The following is a 7600-nucleotide window of genomic DNA, read 5'->3' on the forward strand; positions in this document are numbered from 1 at the left end:
GACTCAGTGCCTGGGAGAGCATGGGGCCCAGGAAAAGCTATACAAATATTGCCTAATTTTATGACTCTTATTATTCCCAAGGGCTTGGAGGACCTCAATTCCATGTGCCCCCTTGGGCATGTGCGAGAGGATGCTGGCGTCATTAAGCGCAGCTGTGCCAGCTCTGCGTGGAGGACAGTTAGGCACGTTATTGCCTTTTGTTGGTTGGCTTCCAGCCCCAGCTGGCTGCACAAGGACCCTACGTTGTCATTCGCTCTGGTGGTTCTCTGTCAGTCTGATGAATGGCTCTGTCCCCCAATTTCCAGATGAGAAAGGTGAGGGTCAGAGAGAGCAAAGGTTTTGCCTACAGTCCTGGTGGGACTTTGGACCCAGGATGGGCCTTGGGGTCTGCAGGGTGGGTTCGCATTCCATCTGTGCCTTTCTTGCAGTTTTGGTCCTGTGTTTTGACACATTCTGCCAGCTGAATGCAAAGGGCACCTCTGCTCCCCACCCCCACTCGGCTGCCATAAGTAGCTCTGGGAAAAGTGTATCTTTCTAGACCAGCAGCTCCAAGAAAGCCACTGGAAAATCGCATTCCTGGCATTCAGATAGGCCATCCATTGGGGTATCCTGAAAGGCAGAGGCCAGAAGGATGTTAGCCTTCATTAACCTTCCCTCCCAAGTTCACAGGGAGCCTGAGATGCTCTTCCCTGATGTGGTTATCTAGGCATGGTTTTGCATCTGAGTAGTAAGCTCAGAGGAAACTCAGTAATGACGGGGTGAAGATTTGGCCAACACATTAGATGCTGTGTTATCTCAGAGATTTCTTAACTTTTCTGTGTCCTAATTTCCTCGTTAGCTAACTAGCTCTTAAGTGAGCTGGTGGCTTCACTGAGGTTTCTGAGTTATCACGGCTTGTGGGGAGAGACGGGTCATGCCCTCAGAAGCCAGCAGGGTCAGCCTTGCAATTTTATAGCTGGGGATGCTGAGGCCCAGAGAGGGCTCACATTGTCTAGAAACCCATAAAGAGTTAGAGACTGCAGACAGGTTTTTTTAGGGATTACTTTACTTACTAGATAATTTATTTATTGAACATTTATTGAGCACCTCCTGTGGGTGAGCCATGAATAAGACACAGCTCCTGCTGTCAAGGAATTGTCAGGTCAATGGAGGAAATAGGTCATAATTCACTCACCATATAAATGGTAATTCTCATAACTATGGGACAGAACTGGGTTGTGGTGGAGGAAGGCTTGGGGCCTGAGGGACCTCAAATGGGAGAGGGATTCTTTCTGTGTGGCAGATCAGGGTAGGCTTCACAGAGGAGGTGACACTTAATCTGGGTTTTGCAGTATGAGCAGGGGTTTGTCAGACAGATAAGGCAAAGAGAAACATTTCATGCAAAGGGACCTATCTGGGCATTCAGGGCCCAAGTCACAGAGGTGGGGGAGAGTGTGTAGAACCCATGGGAAGGGGGAGTCAACCAGCATGGCTGGACTCGGGGGGGATGTGGAAGGAATGTCAAGGCTGGAGAGCTTAGTAGGGGCCAGACCACAAAGGGCTTTGCCTGCCAGGCTCAGGTCAAGCCATAGGGAGCCATGAGAAAACTTTTTTTTTTTTTAAAGATTTATTCACTTGACAGAGAGAGACACAGAGAGAGGAGGAACACAAGTAGGGGGAGTGGGAGAGGGAGAAGCAGGCCTCCCGCAGAGCAGAGAGCCCGATGTGGGGCTCGATCCCAGGACCCTGGGACCACGACCTGAGCCAAAGGCAGACGCTTAACCGACTGAGCCACCCAGGTGCCCCGCCATGAGAAAATTTTAAGCAGGGGAGTGATGCAGTTAAGGCTGAGTTTTGGGAAGATCATGGTGTAATTTTTAAACATGGAAGTTTAGAGCTTGAATTTAGTGATTATCATGATCCCTGGGCCCAATTTTAAGGCTGAACAAATTGAGGCCAAAGGGGGAAATGATGCCCATAGCGTCAGGGGCAGAAACATTTTCTCCCACCTGGTCTCTAGGTGGGCAGAGTCTGAGGCTGGGATATATTTGCAGGTCTTGTGAGGTAAACTCTCCCCAAGAGGACTAGTTCCCATCCTTTTGTGACATCCCCCTCTATGTTTCTCCCCTTTAGTCCTGCTCTGGAGTCTCTGAAAGCCATGACTGATAAGGGAGCCCTCTCCCTACAGGTTCGTTTTCTGGTTGTGGGACCCTGACCATATCCCTTCCCCTTTGGAGCTTCAGTGTTCTCATCTGGTTAATGGGTATGATAAATGAAATGGTGGGTGCAGATTATCAAGCATCCTGAGGGTTTCCCCCAACCCTCACTAAGGCCCCAAGGAGGAAGAAGACCATCCATTATCAGGTTTCCTGTCCACTGGCAGAAAGGGTGAGGCAGAAGCTAGCTCTTGGTGAGATGATCAGATAATCTGCCTCCCTCACCCAGATGTGGCTATGGGTGGCACAGAGCTAACTGAGACTCTCACTTTTCTCATTCTGGTCCCTGTGCTCCACTTAATGTGACTTAAGTTCTCAACAGTTGTGTAAGTGAAGGTGGTACAGACCGGCCACTGAGGAACTCCTCACAATACGAAGGAGCAGCCCTGAAGAAGGACAGACACCCCTTTCAGGTCCCCACAGGGCCTTTGCCTGGCCGAGCCCAGCTGGTAGCAGTGATGTCAGGCCTTCTTGCTGGCAGACCAAAGCAGCAATTGCCCCAGATGCACGGGAGGGGCAGGACTGAGTCACTGATCTAGCTGCTAAAGACCCTAGAGCATGACCTCACCCAGGCACAGCCTCCATAAGCACTCAAGACTGGCACTTGGGAAGAGTCCCATGTCTTCGGCACTTGGCCAGTTTTAGCTGGGAGAAGCGTCACCATGTTAGAGTCAGGATTATCTTAGGAGCTCAACTCTTCCCTCAGGTTCCTTGAGAAAGACCCAGAAATCCCTCAGGCAGCAAATGAAGGGACACTCACCTGGTCACCGAGCATGAATTGGGGCCCACTCTGGACCCAGTTCTGTGCTAGGCCTTGAGGGAGACAGAGAAATGAGGCAGGCACGTTTTCTTTCTGTGGCTTTAACCGAACATCTGTGGTTTTCTCGTAATTGATATTAATGCGTGTTCACTGTTCAAAATTTATAAACTACAGAAGATCCAAAAGAACAAAGTAAAAGCCACTTTGGATATCATAAGGGCGCCTGGGTGACTCAGTCTGTTAAGCGTCCAACTCTTGATTTCAGCTTAGGTTGTGATCTCCTGGTCGTGAGATAGAGCCCCATGTCGGGTTCTGTGCTCAACTCGGAGTCTGTTTGAGGTTCTCTCTCTCCCTCTCCCTCTGCCCCTCCCCTCCGCGTGTGCTCTCTCTCTCTCTCTCTCAAATAATAAATAAATAAATCTTTTAAAAAAATATCACCACCAGAGAGAACAACTGTTAGCATTTTGTTGTATTTCTTTCAGCGTTGCTAAATCGTATTTAAGTTTATGTGTATTTGTAAATTTATGTACATATAAATAAATTTCCACTTATTATACTTAGTCACTAACAATAGAATCTCTTTCACTCATCCAACAAATGTTTACTGAGCACCTGCTCTGTGCCAAGCACGCGTGGCATGCACACGGGATGCACAGGTGGACAGGACAGCTGTGGTTCCTGCTCTCTCGAAAGTTGCCTGTAAGGACTATCTTGTCGCCTGTTATTTTTCAGTGTGTGTCTAACAGTTTTCAAGTCACACGTGTATTTCTACAGTGCATGTATTGGTTGTCTAGAATGTGACCCAATAGACGAAGCCTAATTTATCTAACCCATTTGGTGGCACATTTAGGTTGTTTCCCATTTTTCACTCTGTCGACAGCGGTCATCCCTGCAGCCATTGGTTATGGTAGGTTGGCTCATTCCACATCCATTTCAACCTCTTTCCAGATGCCTTCCTGTACTGCAGGGGCTGGAAGGGTGAAGACTGCATTTCTTAGACTCCCTTGCAGCTAAGGTCTGGAGACCAGTTAGGTTATGCCCATTAAATGCCCACGTGTGAGACGTGGAAGACACACGTGAGGCACAGGTCGTCTTTTCTTCCTGCTTGGGCTGCTTCGGGCTGGTTGTAAAGTCGTTAGGATTTTCTGCAGCCATGGTCTCAGTGTCTAGTCACCAGCTTGTGGGTGTCCAGGGGATGGTGATGAGAACATCATCGCCGCCTGATCCCTACATTAAAGCTAATGTGACAAAATTCCTGAAGACAGCAGTCCCAAGCTTCGGGGTTGTGGTGGAGGCGGGTGGGCAGGATGACGGGGACGTTCTGAGTCATTCCTGGAGGCCCAGCCCACTCTCTAGATCTTTCCATAATTTTGCAAGAACCCAACTTCCTGACTTAAATGTCTCTCCATTTAAAGCAGTAAATGTAAAAATAGTAAAATTAATAAAGTGGTAAATGTAATTTCTGCTTCCCGCAACTGAATTCCAAGTGATATAAACTACATCTTTGAGTCTGTTGACAATTATGGCCTCGGAGTAAATTTCTAACCATGGAATCAAGGATTCAGCCTTTGTTTTTTTTGTTTAAATAGTTTTATTGGGATATGATTAACATGTCATAAAATTCATCCATTTAAAGATTTTAATAGCTTTTAATGTATTTTAATGTATTTAAAGTTGTTCATCCTCACCACAATCTACTTTCAGGACATTTTCTTCACCCCAAAAAGAAATTCCATACCCATTCACTCCACACTGTTCCCCCAACGGACACAACCACTCATCTACTTTCTGTCTCTATGGATTTACCTATTCAGGAAATGTCATATAAATGGAATCATACAGTAGGTGGTCTTTTGTGACAGATTTCTTTCACCTGGCATCATGCTTTCAAGGCTCCTCCATGTGGTAGCATGCACCAGGACTTCATTTCTGCTCCATGCCAGACACTATTCCATTATAGGGATTCCCCACATGTTATTCACCCATTCATCGGTTGATAGACATCTGGGTTGTTCCTACTTTTAAGCTCTTGTGAATAATGCAGCTGTGTGCATTTGTGTACATGTTTTTGTGTGGATGTAGGTTTTAATTTCTCTTGGGTATATACCTAGAAGTGGAATCGCTGGATTATATGGTAACTCTATCTTAAACTTTTTGAGAGACTGCCAGACTGTCTTCCCAAAGTTGTTGCACCATTTTACATGCCCACAAGCAATGGCCAGATTTCCATTTTCTCCACATGCTTTCCAACATTTACTACTGTCTCTTTCTAAAAATTACAGCCATTCTAGTGGGTATGAAGTGGTATCTTATAGTTTTGACTTACATTTCCCTAAAAATGAATAATGCTAAACATCTTTTTATGTGCTTGTTGTATCTTCTTCGGTGAATGTCTATTCAGATCCTTAACCCATTTTTAAACTGAGTTGTTTGTCTTTTACTATGTGTATGAATTATGAGCATTCTTTATATACTCTGGATACAAATCCTTTATGTGATTTGCAAATATTTTCTCCCATTCTTGGGTGTCTTTTCACTCTCTTGATGATGCTGTTTGTAGCACAGAAGTTTTTCATTGTGATGAAATCTATCTATTTTTTTGTCTGCCATTTTTGCTCTTGGTGTCATATCTAAGAAGGCTTGCCTAACTCAAGGTCATGAAGATTTACTCCTATGTTTTCCTCTAAGAGTTTTATAGTTTTAGCTCTTACATTGAGATCTATGATCTATTTTTAGTTGATCTTTGTGTTGGTGTGTATCTATACATCCAGTTGTCCTGTCATCATTTGTTGAAAGACTTCTTTCCCCCGTTGAATGGTCTTGGCATCTTTGTTGAAAATCATCCGACCATAAATGCAAGGGTTTGTTTCTGGATTCCCAATTCTATTCTCTTGAGCTATCTTTCCTTAATGCCAGCACACACTGGCTTGAGGACTGGTTTTGTATTTAGTTTTGAAATTGAGAAGTGTGAATCCTCCAACTTAGTTCTTCTTTTTCAGGATTGTTGTCACTATTTGGAGTCCCTTGCAATTCCATATGAATTTTAGGATCATTTTGTCAATATCTGCAAAAAAAAAAAAAAAGCCAACTGGAGTTTTGATGGAGATTGCCTTGAATCTGTAGATCAATTTGGAGAGAATTGCCATCTTAACAAAATCAAGTCTTTTGATCCATAGACATGGGATGTCTCTCCATTTATTTAGATTTTTTACTTCTTTCAACAATGTTCTATAATTATCAGTATACATCTTGCACATCTTTTGTTAAATTTACTCCTAAAAATTTTATTCTTTTTGATACTATTACACATTGAACTTTTTCTTAATTTCATTTCAGATTATTCATCGTTATTGTATAAAGACAGAATTGATTTTTGTATGCTGAACTTGTATTCTACAACCTTGCTGAACTTGTTCATTAGTTCTAGTAACTTCCTACTTGGTTCCTTAGGATTTTCTGTGTATAAGATGATGTCATCTACAAGTAGAGATAGTTTTACTTCTTTCCAATCCAGATGCCTTTTATTTTATTTTCTTAACTAATTGCTCTGATTTGAACCCCTATTACAATGTTGAATAAAAGTGGCAAGAGTAGACATCATTGGCTGTCTTGTTCCTGACCTTAGGGCGAAAACATCTAGCTTTTTGCCAGTGAGTATGATGTTAGCTGTGGGTTGTTCATAGATGCCCTTTATCAGGTTCTGATCATCCATTTTTTGAAGGCTTTGTTTTGTTATATGAATCATGCCCCTTTGACATGCCACTCATTCTCTTTGGCCACTACATTTTCCACATCATTCCAATGATGACCTCAGTGACTATGAAGGTGTAGTCTCCAGAAATTACCAAAACTCTCCAAGTGATGACTAACCAGCAGAGAGAGAGAAAAAGAAAGAGAGAGAGAAAGAGAGAGAATCACCTCCCTTGATCAAGTTACAATACTTCTACTCACACAATTTAAGTAGAACTGGCTTTTTGGTGACTGTAATCATAATGTGGATTCCTTGATGAGCTTCAACTAAATTAGTGGTTCTTAACCCTGTCAATCCAAAGGTCCCCTCCCTTTAGTAACTTTATTGAGGTAAAGCATTGTTATGTGTCAATTTGGCTGAGCCACAGTACTCAGATATTTGGTCAAACATTATTCTAAGTGTTTCTGTGAGCATATTTTAAAGATGAGATTAACATTTAAATCAGTAGATTTTGAATAAAGCAAATTACCCTCATAATGTAGGTGGGCCTCATTTAATCAGTTAAAGGCCTTGATAGAAAATGACTGACTTTCTTGCCTCCCCCCCATCCCCCAGGAAAGGAGAATTCTACCAGCAGACTGCCTTTAGACTCAAACTGCAATATTGGCTCTTCCTTGGGTATCCAGCCTGCTGGTCTACCCTGCAGATTTTTGGACTTCCCAGGGTCCACAATTGTGTAAGCCAAATACTTAAAAACAAGCAAAAACAAAAACAAAAACAAAACAAAAAACCCCCCACCACACTATATATAGATAGATATAGATAATGATAAAGATATCTCTTTCTCTCTATGAATATATATATATACACACATACACAGAAAGTGCACATAAGTGTACAGCTTGATGGATTTTTCACAAAATGAACACAGCAGATCAAGAAAGAGGATGTGAC

Source organism: Mirounga leonina, unplaced genomic scaffold (assembly GCF_011800145.1).
Source record: "Mirounga leonina isolate KUSES-001 unplaced genomic scaffold, KU_Mleo_1.0 Mir_150, whole genome shotgun sequence".
Classification (NCBI taxonomy): Eukaryota; Metazoa; Chordata; class Mammalia; order Carnivora; family Phocidae; genus Mirounga; species Mirounga leonina.